Genomic DNA, 21,039 nt, shown 5'->3' on the forward strand with positions numbered 1-21,039 from the left:
ATAGCCTGATTGAAATGAATTAAAACATTTTTTCTTTTTTTTCCCCTGTGCTGTGATAGAATTTAAATCGTGTAGGAATTATCTGGTCCTTGAAGGTTTGGCAGAATTCACCTGTAAAACTGACACCAGTAGCAGCCTGGTATTTATTCTTTCTTCTTTCTTATTATTTAATGCTGTGCATGTATTAAATAACTTAAAAATGTAGAATGTGGCAGATCACCAGTAAGTAGACCAACCACCTGAATTCCTACCTTCCGTGGAAAACACTTGAAAACCTTTTGGTTTGTGTCCTTCTATACATTTTTCCTATGCATAAAAACACACAAGTATATAAAAATTACATAGGTTGTTTTAGCAAATGTTATTCCACATGTTATTTTGTAACATTTTGAACATCTTTTCACATCAGAATTAATCTGCATCATTTTTATGGGTTGCATAGCATTTCATGATATCAATCTATGATAATTAGTCTTGCCAGTTCTCTATGACTAAATATTTAGAATGTTCCCACTCTTTGCTATCTAAAATGTTGAGCATTCATTCCTCTATAGACATCTTTGCTTAATTATCTGATTCTTTCCCCTGTGGCAAATTCCTACAAGTGTAATTACTGGGTCAAAAGGTAGTAAATATGTTTTGAGTACATATTTTGTTGTATTACTTTCCAGAAATGTCCAGTTTAGTGTGTGAGGGTGTCATTTACTTTTGCCTATCACAGATCTATTTGTAAAAGAAGATTACGTGATGATAATTGGGCATGTGACTGCAGGCAGGCTCATCTCCTTCACTGGAATGAAGGAGCAACCCCCAAGCATTGCAGGCACTGACGTTACCCCGCTTCATCTAATTTACTGCCTTGCATTGAGGAGCCTTGGGAGCTCAGGGTGCTCGTGGTGCTGGCACTGAAGTGCCAGGCCCCAGAGGCTTGGAGACTGGCGACCAGTTCCACCGTCCTGTCCCTTTCACCTGCTCAAGGGCTGTGAACCAGCATTTATTGGGTCTGCCTTGCCATCATTCCTGCTTTGGGAATAACAGAAGAAAAAGCCAAAACCTTGAAGCAGCACTTTAAAAGTCATTATTTTGATCAAAGTAAAATTTGTTATATAAGAAAAAAAGTTCCAAGGAGTATTGAAGTGTATAAAACAGAGATGGAAATTTTTAACCCCACTTCCAGAAACAAACTGCCATTTACAATTTAGTGTTTATTGTTTCAGGCTTTGGTCGTGTTGTTTTCTCTGCAGGAGCATAAACTAGGGGGAGATGTGTTCTTACCTTCTAACCCCTGACAGCGGGGACACTGACATGGACTGAAAAGGGGCTTTGCTTTTACTTCACCATACTTAATTTCACGACACTTCTCCCACTAACATGCTATTTCACACGTGGGGAACTATGAGAGGGGTTAGATAGCTTGCTGAAGATCAGTAGGTCAAAAGTGGCAGAGCTGGGATTTGGGTCCAGATCTGTTTCCATGATGCTCATTCCCCTGTTTCAGGGACCAGACCTGTCTGTCTAAATCTGAGTTAGTACGGTGACCATTAGTCACATGTGGCAGTTTAAATTTAAGTTAATTAAAATTAAACAAATTAAAAATTCAATTCCTCAATTGCTCTGTGTTTCAAATGCTCAGTAGGCACATGTGGATAGTCCCTACTGAAGAACCTAGATAAAGACCATTTGCATCATGGTAGAAAGTTCTACTTGACAAAGATGGAATCACTGAAATCTGAAAAATCATGAGTATAGGGCTTTTTTTTTTTAAAGCTCTGTGCTAGCACATTTAGTAGATTCTTACATTCTAGATTTACAAAGATGGCCCTAAAAAACCAGCTTGTTTAAGAAATAGGGCAAGCCTGCTAAGTCCAGAATTTAGCAATGAATTATTGATCACCTGCTACGTTTTCAGCCGTCTGCTGAGATTGTGATACAGATGTTTTAGGAAATGTATTCACTGTGGTTTGGATGGGTCTGAACGTGGAACATCCGGAACAAGAGTGTGCTTCCTCTCTTGTCTTTTCTTGAAAGAAGTTAAGGTGATGTATTTCTTTTCCTACTGTATGTATATAAAACCAGCAGAACGGGAGACAGACACATCCCACAGTTCGGCTGTAGCCCATACCCACCGCCTTCGAGAGGCTGCGAGTGCTTATCCTACTGGCGTGTGCATTTGGGCCTTTTGATAGCTGTCTGGTGAGTAAAACTGGGCAAGGGAACTCGTGTTCAAGGCAGAGGTGATGCGGGTTGGCAGTAGGTAACTGAGCTGGGGGAGAGTGGAGAAGAAGGGTTTGGACCATTGCAGCTTTTGTAACAATTCAAATCTTTAGCATCCAGTTGCTCATGAAGAACTTGACAGCGAGCTGGGTCAACGGGGGTGCTGGTTCTTTGCGTCTGTGGAACGCATGCCTGAGACTGAGAACGCACTGCTTCTTTGCCTTATATGTAGTAGGTGCTCAATATGTGAATGTGATGCCTTCATGTATTTAAACAAAGAACCGCATCAGATTTCCAGGAAAATCCATGGGACTGAACTGCTGATGTGGCTAGAAAGTAAGCTGGGATGTTTTCCAGTGCTGCTGAAAGTACTGGAAAACATTTTGCTGTGTGATTTTTAAAACTCTTAGTATATTAGTAAAATGTGTGGTATATTCTCTCTCACACACACACACCCCCTTCTCTTCACCGCTTTTCTCCTGCACTGAATGGAGTCTTGGACATCTCAGTTATTTATTGCCTCATGTGGACATCTGCATTTTATGACTTTTCTATTTATAAGTTGGCTTTAATTTGATCCTTCAGTACCAGGCAGGGTTAAACCGGTGTATCAGACTAATTGTATAGGGAGGGAAGATCTTGGGCAGTAAACAAGTTAATTCCTGAGTTTAAATTGGAAACTTTGATGGTTGCATTCATTTTCAGGCCAGCAGAAATTCTTAAATTGCTACTTTGGGGCCCTGGATGGTGATTCGGGTGTGTTACGAAATTACAGGGAATCACAGGAGTGTGAAATCGTTAAGAGAGCCACAGTTGTGTTTCCCACCTGCAGGAGGCAGGGCCAAAGGGAGCACTGGGGGCTGAATAAGACTGAACAGGCAGCTTGACCGCCTTATGAAGGAATTACTGTATTTCCCAGCACGTAGGAAAAACAGACCTAGGCAGTGTATGCAGACTAGGAGCGAGCCTCAAAAAGTGAATATACGTTAATTTCTTCAGGGATGAAGTGCTGTCCTATTAGGATCTGTGCCAAATACTTTTATTTGGTGTAAACTCCTGTGTTCTGCAGTCACGCATCACTGGGGAGGAGAGTGCTGTCCTCGTGTAGGTGCAGATGCTGGTGGCATCACTTCCTTCAGGCTCTCTGAGAGTGGAATAAACTTGCCCATGAAAGGTGATTTCCCATAAAATCCCTGCACTTAGGAATTACTCACATGGTCAACACTGGCTCTGGGTTTCTCCCTGAGTTGTCTTTAAGAGGCCCGGCATATTAGTATCTCTGCTTTCACAAACAGCATTTTCTTTCCTTTGGTTTGGTTCACTTATGAAGATTAATTTAGAATGAAATGTAATTGAAGGCCAATTACATCTGATGGCCAGATCTATTAGAACAGAGCAGTGTTGTTGATTGGGAAATGGAAAGCATTTGAGATAGTGTCTGGGAAATACATTAAATGCATCGAATGTCACTGCCTTGTCTAATAGCCTAATTGAAATGATTTTTTCCTTTGCTATTGCATTAGGTTGTCCCAGATAGACTTCAGAGTCCAAGAGGAAGGAAACTGTATGGCAAATGAACACTTAGGCATCCTGATGTATTTATTATAATTGATCTAAGAATTGGAAAACTCTTAAAGGAAATCCTTACTTTTTGATTCTTCTGCAGAGAAAAGAGGGAAATAATTTACCGTTTGAATTTAGTGGTTCATTTAGCCTGTAGGGACTTAATTTTATCCAAAGTGGCCCTAAAATACTTTATACTAAGCAAGTGACATCCTTGCTGTCTTTGTTTCTGCCTTTCTACAGTTTCAGTTCTTTAGGTATATTTTTTTAGTTGAGATGTAATTTGCATAACATAAAATTCACCATTTTAAAAAAAACCTACGGTTCAGTGGTTTTTAGTATATTCACAGGGTTGTACAACCGTAACCACCGTCTAATTCTAGAGTATCTTTGTCATCCCGAAAAGAAACTCGTACATGTCAGGAGTCCCTTGACATTCCTCCCTCCCCCAGCCCCTGGTGACCACTAATCTACTTTCTGTGCCGATGGATTTGTCTGTCCTGGACTTTTCATATAAATGGAGGCATACAGTATGGGGCCTTTTGTGTCTGCCTCCGTTCACTTACCGTACTGATTTTAAGGCTTATCCACGTCATAGCAGGTATCAGTACTTCACACCTTTTCCTGGTGGCTAAGAGGGGGAACGAGGGGCTCCTTTGAGCATGGAGAACATGGAACAGGCATCTGCCAACAATACCAGAACCTACATTTTGATGAAGAGGTCTGGTTCTAAGCACAGCAGGTGGCTGAAGCCTAATAGTTGTGTGGGTTACATTCAGATAAAAAGCTGCAGCGGGGAGACCTAGTCCGTTGGGGTAGAGTGACGATGGCTGGCTTTGACCTGGGGAATAGAGTCCTTCCCTCCACCTGAGCAGCTGTTGTAATTCGATCACCAGGGCAACTTCCCACTTGGCAACCCCTGGGGTGCATCCTCTTCCCAAGAGGCACTTAGGCTTAAAAAAGGCTGCTCACTTTTATTTTAGATTTTCCACAAAGGTAGAAGTTTTGAAAAGTAGATGAAATTAAAAAAAAAAAAAAAGAACTGAGAAAGAAGAGTCCATAGGGAGAATGATGAAAGATGAGTATCTGAAAGAGGCTGTGAAAGAGGGAAGCAAGTGGCAGTGACGGACTGATGAAAACCAGGGCAAGGAAGGAATCAGTGTTGACCATGGCGGAGGCAGTGGGCAAGTCAGGCCGCATGGGAGGAGGAGGAGGAGGCCTTTGAGCTCTGCTGAGAAAGTGCGTCCAGACCCGAGAAGGAACGCAGAGTTTAGGAGCGTGGTGGGTCCGTAGTCCATCCCCGGTCAAGGATTAGAATTGTAAAACCGACATTTCAGGAGGCAGTTTTGCAGTCACAGACTGAATATCATTATTTTCTGCAAATTCATTACCTCTTCCCCCTCATGGGTCTCTTAGCTTTGAGTTTCCTGACTGCGTGATGAGTAAACTTTGTTTTAATGTTTATTAATGCCCTATTCACTTTCCCCCGGGGGAGGTCTTGGCTAGTAATGAGATTCAGTGTCTCTGCTGTGGTGAGACGTTGCTGCAGTGAACCACGCCTAAGGAAAATGAATTTCATTCCTTTGGGGAATCATAATTACCTTAAAAAAGTTTAAAGCGTGCTTTCCAACTTAGTAAAATCCTATGATAAAGAAAAACATATAGCAGAATATTCTGCCTGTATAAGATCCCAGTAAAATACACTTTAGGTAGGCCCTTGTAGTTTGTTTTAACACTTTCTAACAGCTTTTTTGAGTTGTAATTGGTATACAGGAATCTGCACATATTCAGCATGTAAGATTCGATAAATTTTGTCATTTATACACATCACCACCATCAGGATAATGAACATATTCTTCATACCCAACGGTTGCCTTTTCCCATTCTCCCAGCCCTTTTCTCCCTGGGGCAACAACTGATCTCATTCGTGTCACTACAGACTAATTTGCATTTAGTAGAGTTTTACAGCTATGGGATTATGGAGTATATCCATTTTTGTCTTTTTTCACTTAGATATTTTGAGACTCATTCAATATTGTTGCATGTCTCAATTGCTCCTTTTTTCATGAGACTTACTCTGTTGTATGGATATGCCACATTTTCTTTATCCATTCACCTCTTGATGGATACTTGGATTGTTTCCGGTTTTTGGTTAGCACAAGTAAAGCTGCTATGAACATTCGTCTGCTTTTGTTTTCCTCTTGAGTAAATACCTAAGAGTAGCATGGCTGGAACACATGGTAGGCGTATATTTAGCTTTTTAAGAAACTACCAAACTGTTTTTCAAAGTGGTTCTAAGATTGTACATTCCCAGTAGCAGTGTATGGGAAGTCCCATTGCTCCATAGCCATGCCAGCACTTGGTGTGGTCAGTCCTTTTTACTTTTGTCATTTTGGTAGGTGTACAGTGGTGTCTCCCTGTGGTTTTACTTTGCGTTTCCCTAGTGAGTGACGTTGAGTAGCTTTCCATGTGCTTGTTTGCCATCTGTATAACTCGTTGGTGAAATGTGCACGTATTTTGCCCATTTTGTTCTTTGGATTACTTATTTTCTTATTGAGTTTTGAGAGTTCTTAATATTTTCTAGGTACAAGTCCAGATATATGATTTATAAATATCTTCTCTTTGTGGCTTGTCTTCCCCCCCCCCAACTGTGTCTTCTGAAAAGCAGTTTTTAATTTTGATGAAATCCATTTTATCAGTTTTTTTTCATGTGTTCCTGGACTACGCGGTTGATGTCATAGCTAAGATATCTTTGCCTAACCCAAGGTTACAGATTTTCTTCTCTTTCCTTCTAGATCTAATGTAAAACCTATAACTATAAAAATTCTATGAGAAAACATAAGAGAAAATCTTTTGAGTTAATTTTTCTAGATGCAAGTATGCATCAAAATTTGTTTTTTATGCATATGGCTGTCCAGTGATTCCAGCACCGTTTGTTGAAAAGATGATCTTTTCTCCCCAAATTCCCTTTGTACCTTTGTCAGTAATCAGGTGTGTGTATGTCTCTTTCTGGCCTCTATATTCCTTTGATCTGTTTGTTTATCTTGATGCCATTACCACAATCTTGATTAGTATAGCTTTTTATTAAGTCTTAAAATCAGATATTAGCTCTCTAACTTTTTTCTTTTTGAAATTTGTTTTGGGTCTTCCAAGTCCTTGTATTCTCCTATGAATTTTTTATCAGCTTATCAATTTCTACAAAACAACCCTCTGGGGTTCTGATAAGAATTAAATTAAATCTTTAGTTCAATATAGGAGAACTGGCATCTTAACAATTTTTAAGAAAAACACAATATATCTCCCCGTTTATGAAGATTTTAAGAATTTCTTTCGGTAGTGTTTTGTACATGTCTTGCACATCTGTTGTCATATTTATCCCTAAGTATTTCATAGTTTTGATGCTATTATAAATGGTATTTTTAATAATTTAATATTCATTTGTTTGTTGCTAGTATATAAAAATAGAATTGATTTTTTTTTTTAAGGATTTTATTTTTCCTTTTTCTCCTCAAAATCCCCCAGTACATAGCTGTATATTTTTGTTGTGGGTCCTTCTAGTTGTGGCATGTGGGATGCCACCTCAGCATGGCCTGACAAGAAGTGCCATGTCCGCGCCCAGGATTGAACCAGTGAAACCCTGGGCCGCCAGAGTGGAGTGCGCAAACTTAACCACTCGGCCAGGGGGCAGCCCTAGAATTGATTTTTGAATACTGATCTTAGATCATAGTATCTGTGAATAGAGACTTCTTCATTTCCATTCTGGATGCCTTTTATTTCTTTTTCTTGCCTTATCGCATTGACTAGAACTTCCAGTACATTGTGAGTAGAAGTGCTAACAGAGACATCTTTGTCTTATTCTTTGTCTTAGGGTGAAAGCTTTCAGTCTTTCCCAGTAAGTGTTTTGTGAGCTAGGTTTTCCATAGATTCTCTTGATCAGGTGGAGGAAGTTCCTTCTACTCTTAGTTTAACGAGAGTTTTTATGAGGAATGGATGTGGGGTTTTCTCAAATGCTTTTGTGTCTATCGAGATGATCATGTGTTTTATCTTTATTAGTTTGTCAAGTGATGAACTATTGATTTCTGCTCTCATCTTTAAATGTCCTTTCTTCTATATAATTTGGGTTTAATTTGCTTTTTATTTTTCAAAGGGTAGAAACTGAAGATATTGATTTGAGACTTTTTTTTCCTTAATATACGTGTTTGGTGCTATTAAATTCTAAGTACTGCTTTAGTGGCATTTCACATTTAACTTGTCATGTTTTTATGATCATTCACTTCCTATTACTTTCTAATTTCCCTTTTGATTTTTTCTTGTGTGTTATTTATCAGTGTGCTTTTTAGTTTGCAAATTTGGGGGGATTTCTCTAGATATTGTCCCATTGTTGATTTTTAATTCCATTGTAGTCAGAGAATATATTTTGTGTGAATCTTTTAAAATTTATTAAGACTGATTTTATAGGCTGGAATATGGTGTATCTTGATAAATGTTTTGTGTGCACTTGAAAATAATGTTTATTCCGTTGTGGTTGGGAGAAGTGTTCTATAAATGTCAATTAGGTAAATTGGTTAATAGTTAGTGTTCAAATCTTTTTTTTTTTTTTTAAAGATTTTTTTTTAATTTTTTCCTTTTTCTCCCCAAATCCCCCCGGTACATAGTTGTGTATTCTTCGTTGTGGGTTCTTCTAGTTGTGGCATATGGGACGCTGCCTCAGCGTGGTCTGAAGAGCAGTGTCATGTCCGCGCCCAGGATTCGAACTAACGAAACACTGGGCCGCCTGCAGCGGAGCGCGCGAACTTAACCACTCGGCCATGGGGCCAGCCCCTATTGTTCAAATCTTTTAGATCTTTCATGCTTTTCTCTCTATTCTGTTTTTGAGAAAGGGATATTGAAATCTCTGAATATAATTGTAGGCTTGTCTATTTCTCTCTGCAGTTCTGTTGTTTGCTTCTTAAATTTTGAAGCTCTGTTATTAGGTACATAAATATTTAGGATTGTTATGTCCTTTTGATAAATTGACCCTTTTATCATTATAAAATGATCTCTTTTATTCCTGATAATATTATTTGCTTTAAAATCTGCTTTGATATTAATATATACATGGTAGTTTTTTTCCTGACTAGTGTTAGTATGGTGTATCTTTTCTCATCCTTTTACTTTTAAACCATTTTTATCTTTATATTTGAAGTGTTTCTTGAAAGCAGTGAATAGTTGGGTCTCTATATGTAATGTGCCTTTTCCCTTGTTTCTTCAAATGTGTTTTTTTGTGTGTGTTTCCCACCTTTCTCTCCTGTTCTTCTAGGACTCAAATTCTAAGCATGTTAGATAACTCAGTATTGCCCCACACATCACTGAGACTGTACGTTTTTTCCAGTCTTTTCTCTCTCTCTGCTTCATTTTTTATAATTTCCATTGCTGTGTCTTCAGGTTCACTTATGTATGTTTTCAGTTTTGCATCCGCTGTTATTTCCGTCTGTTTCATTTTCATTTTAGATATTGTACTTTTAATCACTAGAAGTTCCATTTGGATCTTTTTCTATATTCTTTTCTCTCTTCATCATGTTTATATTTTCTTCTACATTCTTAAGCTTGTGGAACATAATTAGCATAGCTTAAAAAAAATCCTTGTCTGCTAATTCCAACATTCTTATCTTTTCTGGATCTAATTTTATTGAGTTCTCTCCTACTTATAGGTCATCTTTTCCTGTTTCTTTATTTGCCTGGTAGTTTTGGATTAGATGCCAGACATTGTGAATCCTATATCGTTGGTTGCTGGCTTTTTTTGGATTCCTTTAAATAGTGATGGACTTTATTCTGTCATGTAGCTAGTTCACTTGGAATTAGTTTGATAGTTTTTCGACTTGCTTTTAAGCTTTGTTAGGGCGAGCTTAGAGCAGCCTTTGCTATGATTACTTAAACTTCACTCCTGATGACTTATGACCCATGTATTCTCCTTTCTGACTGGTGGGAACATGAACATATGTGAACTTTGGGAATTGTTCGAACTATGCTTTCCAGTATTTCTTTCCCAAGCCTCACTGAGTATTACGCTACTCATTTGTAGGTCGTTATTTAGCTAAAGATTCAAGGATGGCCCTTTGCATAGCTCTAGGGCCCTCTCTCTCTGTGCAGCTCTCTCCTTCTAGCTTTCTGTCGTGCAAATTTTAGCCTTCTCAGCCTCCCTGAGCTCCCATCTCTGTCCTTGCCATGTTGTTGTGTAGAAACTGCTTTCGGCCAGTTATCTGGGGGCATTCATAGGACTTACCTTGCTTGTGCCCCTGTGTTGCCTGTTATCCAATGTCTTAAAACAATTGTTTTGTATATCTTATTTGATTTCCTACTTGTTTCCTATTGTTTGTTTTTAGTAACAAGGAGTATGAATTTAAACTCTTGTGTAATCAATTAGGTTCTGAAAGAATTTTTTTGTTATTTTAATTTTATATATAGAAATATTTTAAAGGAAAGAGTATTTTATTTTTGTTAGGTATGCATAGAAGGGAAGAGAATTTTAAATTGTTTGATCCTGAATAATTTCAAATAATGGAATATATTTAAGATATCTCATACATATATTAATATATTAGATATATTAAAGATATCCCTGGCTCGTGGTGTCCCCTTGTTCCCTCTGCCTTCTGACTGACCCGGGTGCTTTCCCAAATGGTCCTGCGTGGTGTGGTGTGCCCCTCTTCTTGGGAACTGTGACAAACTGTCTTTTCTTTCTTTTTTTTTTTTGATTGGCACCCGAGCTAACATCTGTTGGCAATCTTTTTTTTATTTTTCCTTCTTCTTTTTCTCCCTAAAGCCCCCCAGTACATAGTTGTATATTGTAGTTGTGTTCCTGGTTGTGCTATGTGGGATGCTGCCCCAGCATGGCCTGATGAGCGGTTCCATGTCCACGCCCATGATCCAAACTGGCGAAACCCTGGGCCGCCGAAGTGGAACATGTGAACTTAACTACTCAGTCACAGGACCGGCCCTAACAAACTCTCTTTTCACTGGCAGCTGTTTCCTGATCTGTTGGCCTCACCATGCCTAAATAAAGACCAAATCCCAGGTACATTTAAAACATATTTGGAAATTATATTCAAAAGTATTAAAATTCACTTTTTAGAACAATCAAGCCAAATGTATTAAAATAAAGGTAGGACTCAAAGTAGAAAAAGAAAGGATGGCTTTCGTAACCAACCAATGTCAGTTCTTTTGCTAGTCTCCTGCTTTTGAGGGATTTGGAAGAGAAGGAAATGAAGGGAGTAGAGAAAATGAAGGAAAAGAAGAACTTGAAAAGAAAGGTTAGGATGATTCAGTAGAACATTTTAAGTAGAAACAAAGCTTCCTTATTCCTAATAATAAACAAAACCAAAGCCGCACTCATTCTCTTCTCTAATACGCAGAAGCCTAAAGATAATGATCACGTTCAGTTCTGCTATTCCTACATGAGTAAAAGAGAAAATAAACGGTATTGAATGAAGAAGCAAGGAATCCATTTATCCACCTTTGCTCAGCTTTTTGGGGGTGGAGGCTGCCCAGCAGGTCCCATTGAGCTTGCACCTGCTGGTTCTACAACCCGAGGGGGTGAGGTCTGGGCTGAATATACAGGATTCTCAGAACTGTGGTGCCACCCTTTCTTTGGGTCTGAATTCTTAGTTTCCAAGAATTTTGCCATAGAAAGATTGATTAGCATATGGTTGGATTTGTCAGCAGTTACTTGGAAAGGAGAGACTTCTTTGCCGTTTTTTTAAAATACTTTCCTTTGAATAATTGTGAAATACTAAATATTGTGGGGAGGAGGAAGGTAGAAAAAAGTTAGTGATTCTTAGTAATTACAGAAATAAAAAATAAGTGAGGGAATAAAGCAGTGAGTGAAGGATGCTTCCTGGATGCTCATTATATGCTGTGCTATAATGTTTTGATAAACATTTAAAACTGACTTGTGCCATTTCCTCAAAAGCATACTTTCAGGCAGATGAAGATTTGCAAGCGGTAGTGTAAAAGTTTATTGGGGGCCAGCCTGATGGTGTAGTGGTTGAGTTCGCATGCTCCGCTTTGGAGGCCCAGGGCTTGCAGGTTTAGATCCTGAGCGTGGACCTAGCACTGCTTGTTGAGCCATGCTGTGGTGATGTCCCACATAAAGTAAGGAGGATTGGCAGAGATGTTAGCTCAGCGACAAGCTGCCTCAAGCAAAACGAGGAAGATTGGCAATAGGTGTTAGCTTAGAGCCAATCTTCCTCACCAAAAAAAAATTTATCTGCAGAACTATTTCTATAAAATCCTGATTTGTGATGGTAGTCTCTATTTTTATTTAAAAATGTGTTTATATTTTATGGAGATTTTGAGTTTCACACATTTAATACTTACAAATTTCACATTATCTCTAAGTATAAAAGATGTAATAAGACCTGTAAAAATTATATATAGAAAATGAAATAAAACAGATGATTTCAAGCTAATGGTTCTTCAACTTAAAATATACCAGAAGAAAAGAAAATATTTTATTATAGAATGAACGTTGGAAAATTTAAATGAGGCAGGAGACTGTGAAATGGCAGAACCCAACTAGCAATGTGAATAGAATGGAAAAATTTTGCACAGTAATTTAATTCTTATGGAGAGGATTCTCTTCTCTGTGTGAAGAATCACCTGGAAGCTTAGTGAATCTTGAATTCTCTGGGACACTCTTCCTGCCTGATTCTGATGCAGGTGTTTGTGTACCACACCTTTGAAAAACAGTGACATTGAGGCTTATATTACATCTCCAACAGAGTGATCATTTGTCTCTATTTCTCTTTTCAGTGAACTATACTAAGTACTGATAACAATTTGGAGTACCTTTGAGTTGGGAAAAGGGAAATCATCAGAGAACTGAGGGTTTATCAGGGATTGCAAACTGCTGGTCTATGAGTTGAAATCAGCCTGCAGGTATATTGTGTTTTGCATACTTGGTGGTCCCGCCCCCTTCCTTTGCATTTGATTTCCTTTAAGTAGGCAAACTGTCTGCTTGGCCACAGTCCCTACTGCTCCCTGTTGCCCTGCGCCCATGGTTTCCTGCATTTCCCTCACCTAGCCAGTTGTTAATAGTATTAGATTGTGACTGAGTTTAGAGGAACTTAGTGACAAATATCTTGGCCAAGAAATGATGGCTCAGTTAAAAAACATATCCGTAACTGTAGCAAATAATTACAAATAACCATTCTTACATTTTGTTAATTCTTTAACCTCCAAAGGAAGTCCTGAATTTTTCACGTTAGTGAATAGGCTGAAGTAATCTACAATATTGCACAATCTGAAAGCCATTTAGTGTTGTTTTAGCAATGTATTTTCTAGTTTGGTGCTACAGATGTACTTTTTTAGTTACGTTTTATTTAGTCAATTGTTAACGCTAATCTTTATTCTCTTTGTATTGGCAGTAGAATGCAATGGAGACATAGCCTATAACTGATCATGAAGAAGGTAGATCAATACATAAAGTCTTAAATTCTGACCCTTGAAGGGATTTTGAGAAATAAGGGAGGGAAAAAAATGCAGCAGCCAACATTTACTGAAAGTTTACTATGTTCTAGATACTAAGCTAAATACAGTTATTTGTACTTTTAACCCTCCCACCAGGTTTATCAGTTAATACCTACTCTACTGTTCCTGTTATAAATATGAAGAAACTGGTGCTCAGAAATATTAAGTACTTTGTCCATGTTGCCTTTATAATGGCAAAATATGTCTTTTCAAAGACACATTTGTAAAGTTAACCATAGACTAATAATGTGGTGGTTGATCTTATAAGAAGATGCCTGCCAGTTAAAATGTGGCTTTTCTTTAGGACACTGCACTACATAAGATGCCATGCAGTTGACATATCGCATAGGCACCATGGCCAGCAGAAATGTTTAGGTGGCAACGAGCGTGTGCCTAAACGAATCCTGTCCTCTCTCGTTCTGATTGGACTTTGCCCCTGGGCTCCCACAGTTTGCTCCCTCCAGTAGGTGCGGGACATACACTGTTCCTCCTTCATCATGTGATGGAGGGTCCAGACTAACACCATATTAATTAGGGTGGGCTTGCCTATGCCTGCAACTTCCTCCTCTTTTACCTCTTCAGCTTGTGGATATCTGACCTTTCTTTCATTCAAATTACTCGTGAATCTGACCTAGTTGGAAAAGAACAAGCAAATTCCCAGTGCTCTCCCCAGCCATCAGAGCATTCACTTCTCATTAATTGCTTCCCATGCAAGAGTGACTCTGCTCTTTCCTGTGTGTAGTACAAATAGTTACATGATGCATGTCCCCAGGGACAGGGACAAGGGCTTTATCTGTTGTGGATATTATTATTATTTTATTTCTACGCTGCCAGCCTTTATTTCTATCATCCTGTCCCCAGCAATACCTTCAAATGAGGTTACCTTGTTAGCTGTCATCCTTATTCAGAGAACTGCATCGGAATGTGATCGTACGTGGGTGTGACTGATACCCTTGCTATTCCATTTGCCTGTCCACCCAGACCACTTGGGAAATGTCTATTCCTATTTGAAAACTCAGAATAAATGGTGCCTCCCTGTGTGACTTGTTGTACCATGCTCCTGTTTCATCCAGTTCCTGTTGTGTAATTCAGGTGTTCCATAACTCTTTCCCCTGCTGTCTTTGAGGAAAGAGACAGTGTGTCTGTGGTGCCCAGCAGTGAGCATGGAGGAGCTCTCATTTAATGTTGTATACAGTTGAATGCATATCGCATTGCAGAGAGATGGTCCCCTCCCCTTCCATGCCTGTGGTGAGTTTACACGTTCTCTTCCTTTGGCTGAGAGTTGGGTGAGAGGGTGTTTCCCTTCCTCACTTCTCATGGGGTTCTGTACTCACCACTGGATTGAGAGAGGTTGAAACTGGCACTTAGAATGCTGAGAAGAGACTCTGTAATTGAGCAGTGGTAATCCAAGAGGGTTACAATCTCTGCCCTAGAAATTGATCTTCTCATAGGATGTGTGGGTTCGAAAGTAAGAAATCTTTGTACTAAAAGGAAAACAGTAATCTTCTGAGTTCCAAGTCATTTTCTCAGCTCTTCCTGCATTCCAAGGAAATGAGAAAGGAAACTGGGCATTTGTAGTGTCTAACAGGATCACGACAGGGTCGTAGCAGGATGGTGGGGATTTAAATTTGCACGAGTAATCAACTCTTTTTCCAGTGTGTTATCTTCAAATTCCCTGTCTTTGAGGACTATAAATTTCTCCTTCAGTTTTGGGGTCTAGTAAGTTTAAGATGGAATGATGCTAGCTTTCTATGTAAAATAGTAACATTACCTTTTATAAGCTTGTTGGGAGGGTAAATTAGAGAACAGAGGTAAAGTACTTTAGAACAGCCCTGGTAAATAGAACGTGCTCAATACACACGTTGTTACTATTTAATACTGAAAAATGATAACGTTTGGTTAAAAAAAGTAGAATCAAAAGCATTTCACATGAAGTTCTGTGTTTACCATGGATGCGGCTTATTCATGGACCCACTGAAGGTAGCTGAGGAATTGTCATCGGGACCAGGGAAACGTCACCTCCTGATTTTGAGTGGAAACGGTGATGACCTGTCATCACCATGTCAAACAGCTTTATGTGATGATGACTTTGGACAAATCTAAATCAAAAGTCTGCTGAATATTTTAGTTAAAGTTATTACTACAGAGTACTTCCTTTATGTCCCATAAATCTAAAGGTTTAGATTTAATGACCCTGTAAATCTAGAGGTTTATAATACCTATAAAAAGAGTGTAGATGAGTCCATAAAATTCATCTATTAAGTGATTTGAAGTAGGCAAATTAAATACCTGTTTTAACCTTTTCATATTTAAACGAGTCAGACTTTTAGCAAATTCATTTAAGCTTTTTGAGAATTACTGAGCAAAATTCTTGAATGGTTTACCAAATTTTGCGGTAAAAGAACTTACTCTTATTTATTATGACTTATAGTTACTTAAATTTGCTTTGCATATGAATACAAAGTATAACGAATGTTTTTCTGTTATTACGTTGGTAAAGATTAAAGATTCTAGAAAGCCTTCTCTTTCCCCCAGTACATGGAGGAATTGCTGCAGATTTTGAACATTTTCAGTGTTGATAGTGTGAAGTGTGTCATGCCTGCATTGTCACTATGTCGGGCTTACTATCTGGCCAGCTATTATACTGTGGTTATGGAGGAGAGGCCCGGTTTAACAGAAATCATGTAATGTTCAGGGCCAAATTTAATGAAAATTGAGCTTGTTACCCAGAGTGCTAATAGAGAGTTTTCTCTGGACACCGCTATTGCCTTCCTTAGAAGGGCTTTGTTATTGTATTGATGGTTAACACAGGAATGACTGGGGACATTTTGTCAACTTATTAGCGTTGTGGCAAGAATCAAAGAGACCTTGTTGTCAGGCATGGTTTTGCCATTAGCCTGCTCTGGATTAGTCTGGTCTCTTACTTGCTCTGTGCCTCAAGGTTATATGTCTGCAATAAATGAGGGGTTTGATATAGAGGATCTTGAAGGCCTTTTGCAACTCTGGGATCCTGATTTTGTGTCCTTTTAGCTCTAACATTCTTTGAAATATGACAAGCTTTTTGAGTGCTAATCTGGGTTAATTAGGATTTGATGTCAAACCATCCAGGAAATTCTGAGACATGGGAGAAGTCACACAGCTGGTACGCTCAACAGTGTTATTGAGCCTGACTCTTGGTTTCTTTCTCCTGTTTTATCAAGCTTCAGGATGCTTTTGAAACACAAGTCTGAAAATTCAAGTGCTCTCAGTTCTGTTCCTTAAGCCCTACTATGGCGGCACTGTGGACAAGCTGACAATGTGTGAGACACACTTTTGTTTGCGTTGACACTTACTGAATGAAAGGAAGATGACTTCCCATTAGACTGGAATTCTCTAAAACCATTTGGCATGTGGCTGAGCTGAATGAATTACGAAGAAAAAAAGAAAATGTTCTAGAAAGGATGGAAATCTAGTTACAGTGCCTCTTTCATTGAAACCCAGCTGAACCCTGTCTCAATCAACTGTGTCTCAATGGTAACACTACTGTTTGCTGGAATCAAATGCAAGGAAAGGTTGAAACTGAACTTTTCAAGATCTCATGATCAACTAAGGTGCTATGGAAATGAAACAATTTTCATTATGTAGTTTCAAAGACGTTTAAGCCTTTTTCTGGAAGAAAGCAGAACATTTTTATGCCACTCAGTTAAGTGGGATACAAAATATTTGTGACTAGATTTTTGAGTTTGATGAGAATAGAGAATTAAACAAGTATTTGTGACACTGAGGGCTAATTTTAATCAGTTGTTTCTTTAACAGTATGTATCAGGGGAGGGTAGATTCCAAGGGCCAAATTGGATTTTAAGGGAAGGCCTGTGCCAGCAGGTATCAAGCTAGGTCGCTGGTGCATGAGTTTAATTGTTACTTGGTTCGGTCTCATTGCCAGCCAGCTGTATTCGATTTACTTCCTTAGTTTTGATAGCCACAACATTTGTTATCTGTTTAAACATAGGCAGATTAAATGCCATAAGAGGATTACTTTACTTAACAAAGCAGTCACACATGAACTATCTGCCCATGTTTTGTTTTTGTTTTTGTTTTAAGAAGGCCTGCGCTGGTTTAGGTGTGCAGGAATTCACCGGGTGGTAAGGCCTGTTGGGAGACAGGCCCTTGATGCAGTTTCTGATTCCGGCTCATCCCTTTTGAATGTGCACACTGCAGGGCTAACCCATGTTAGATTTCCTTCTGGGAGAGGGAAGAGAGGAAAACACGCCTCTCCTCCCCGCAGTTTTCTAGTCGAATTTACTCCAACTTGTGAATTTTTGCGTTAAAAACACTGAACTGTTTTCAAAGCGTACAAATTATTATTTTTTTTGATACCATAAACATGGAAATAACAATAAACACCCAGAGATGATTTTGTTGAGAGACAGCAGGGAGTAATTAGGGGTTCTTGAACTTTGATGCACATCAGAAGCATCTCAAGAATTTGTCAGCACACACCTGGCTCCACACCTCCAGGGAGCTGCCCCGCTGAGAGCACACCGCAGGCTGGGGTGGTGCCCAGAGCAGCCGCTTAGGAGCGCTCTGCCTCCCCCAGGCTCCCCTCCAGATTGTTAGCGAGGATTTCCATCTGGTAGGTTTCACGGAGATGGTGTATTTGGGAACTCAAAATGATGCAGCTGTTACTGAAGTGTATGATTTTGTCCATAATCTAACTTAAAAATAATTTTTCATTTTTATTAAAACCTCTATATAGCGAATTACAGAGAATTGCTCATTTTGATAGGGTTCTTAAAAATATACTTAATGTGGGGCTGGCCCCGTGGCCGAGTGGTTAAGTTCACACGCTCCGCTGCAGGCGGCCCAGTGTTTCGTCGGTTTGAATCCTGGGCGCGGACATGGCACTGCTCATCAAACCACGCTGAGGCAGCGTCCCACATGCCACAACTAGAAGGACCCACAACGAAGAATATACAACTATGTACCGGAGTGGCTTTGGGGAGAAAAAGGAAAAAATAAAATCTTTAAAAAATATGTATATACTTAATGTTTCTCTGCTTTCCCCATTGGAAGTGTTTTTCATGTTTTCCTAGTCTTAGCCTTGTCTTTTGGTATGAGTCACTAGCGTGACATCTGCGCTTTTGTTTTGCTTATTATTTATTAATGGGCTTCTTAGACATTTATCTATGAATTATTCAGCAATAGATAGAATGAAACAAATGTTGAGTTTAGTAATCAAGTGACACATTTCTGATTTAGCATGGCAAACTGAATTTGGAAGACACTATATAAATTAAATGCTATAATAATGGTTATTTTGTACTGAAATTTGATGAAGAATAACTTTATAAAAGCTAAAACTTAATTTTTTCTGCAATCCTAATTATTCTTCATTTCCTAACTGTTCTAAGTTAATCATCTGAAAATAAAATATAATAAACTTAAGAGTCCTTTGGAACTTTGGAATAAATGTATTCAACTTTGGAATAAAGGCACAGTTGAATACTGCTAGTATACTTAGTTTTTAAAAAAATTTTTGTGTCATCAATATTTTTGTTATAGCATGACTAAAACTTGGGAGATAAAAAAGAGAATTTCTTATAAAACAAATATCCTGTGGGCTGTTTTCATTTTTATTTTGGATTTGACATAGGCAGGGAAAGTTCTTTGGAAGTGCAGTTTAAAAGGTTTCTTTATTTTCCCTTGTTTCGTAGAACTCTTAGGTCTTATTCTACCCCAGTGTAGCTTTTAGAACAACACCACAAAAAATGCTTCTTAAATACAAAAATGAGTATATTTCCTGCTTGAACCAACTCACCTTTAGGCATATTTTTTCACTTTATTAAGTAGGATAGAGAAATACAAAATAAAGATATTGCCTAATTTCGGCCTCTCTGAGAAGCTTTTTGACAAATAGAAAACTGGATGTATTTGATTCTTTTTGCCCACTCATGATTATCCTAACGATCATCAAAATGCCTTTACGCAGGTAGCTGGAAGGAGCGGGGGTGAGGAGCAGAGCTTCTCTGTAGTATAAAGGCCACACCTGGATTCACTGCTGTCCGTCTTGGCCTGGATCAGTAGACCTGCCATATGTCACGTTGACTGATCCTTGGGGCAGAGGGAATGCTGAAAAAGCTTATTTAGGAATCTCTGCAATATAACCTTTCTTTAAGATCATTCAGATCTCTTGGACCTGATAACTCATAGAGATGACACCCTGAAGGGTCTTTCCCACAAATTGAATGTGGAGGATCATAAGGTTGGGTGGTAGAAAGGGCCTTGGAGTTCATCCTCGCAGCCTCTCCTCCATAAAGGAACCCTTTCTCTGGTATCCAGGTGAGGGGCTCATTCCATCTGTCGACTGAGAACAGATTGGCCTTTACATAAAGAGGTTGACCATCTAGATGGTAACACTTTAGATAAACAGCTAAATAAATAGAATATAAGGCCTAGAGACTAATTCGTCTTGCCTAGCTCGTAAACTGACTGTGAAGGTATTTGTGAAAGATGAGTCCAAATGTATCTTTAACAATGGCCGATTGATTACAGTAAGTGAATGAAGATGATTCTGGTAAAAGTTGACTATGTTCAGCATTCATATTTTATAGATGTGCCTTAAACAAAGTATACTGGTGTGAAGATAAAGGATATAAATCTTACCTTCAAAGTGCTTTTAATCTTATCTAAAGAATGCAGATTTTGTTTTAAAATTAAAAGTGTTGTTTTATAACCTGTTTTTAATATATTGTAGATGTTTCCAATGACAATGTAGTATTTTTAGTAGCTCCTCAGAATTCTGTTTTATGAATGTAATCTGATTTATTGCACCGAGACCCTATTTATCGATCGACTTAATTGTATTCAGTTTCTACCTATTATATTTTACCCTTACTTTTTTCTCCAGCCATGAGAACATTGCAATGACTGTCCCTGTGCATACGTCTTTTTACTAGTTAACTGGTTCTTTTATAAAAAGTATTTAGTGAAAAATAAGTGCAGTGCATGCATATGGTAAAAAATTTCAAATAGCACAGAGATGTGTAAAATGAGGGGAAAGACTATCTTCTCTTTCCTCATTCCTTTCCTAGAGATAATCACTTCTCAACATTTTCTTGTTTATCTCTATAGATGCTTTTGGTTTTTAATACATGAGAAAGCAGATATTGAAATAACCAAGATGTTGAATGGATGGACAATAGGGTGCAGAAATGAGCCTCGGAGTGTAGCTGTGTGCCTTGTAGGGAAGACTTGCTGGAGCAAATGGCTGCTGGTATGGATTTCAAAGATGGAATTTATGTATGTTATACTGTGTTTGCCTGCATCACGTACCGACGACCATTTACAGTGGAGGCACAGCAACAAATCAAGCAAGAATCAGCGCAGAGAAGAAGTAAGCAAGCTTAACCTCCTGCAGATAGGGAATGATGTAGTTCCCTCAAGTGGGAAATTCTCTTTGTAGGGAATAGAGAATTTGTTGACAAGTTTAGAGCTGACCAACACATGGATATGAGCTTAATGGAATCGTTTATGATTGTCTACAGAGGAGCATCGTTTCAGGACAGGACCCTGGTGAGAACATTACAGTATGTAGTTTAAACCAGATATGATGAGGTTTTTTTCATACAGGAAGACTCGGGGTAAATGGGACGGTACATCTGTAGGAAATAAAAGTACAGGAAGAAGCAGTGGTGGAGAGAGGCGTTGCTCTGTACCAGATGGGGCAAGACGTGGCCACATGAATCTGGAATCTTTTCTGAGAGTAGTTTCTTCCTA

General features: G+C 38.7%; 1 protein-coding gene across 1 annotated transcript in view; it reads left to right on the forward strand.

Annotated features, from left to right (window-relative positions):
- Window positions 1–21,039, forward strand: part of GNAQ (G protein subunit alpha q) — a 294,496-nt gene that overhangs the window by 54,097 nt on the left and 219,360 nt on the right. The window lies entirely within an intron of this gene.

Source organism: Equus caballus, chromosome 23 (assembly GCF_041296265.1).
Source record: "Equus caballus isolate H_3958 breed thoroughbred chromosome 23, TB-T2T, whole genome shotgun sequence".
Classification (NCBI taxonomy): Eukaryota; Metazoa; Chordata; class Mammalia; order Perissodactyla; family Equidae; genus Equus; species Equus caballus.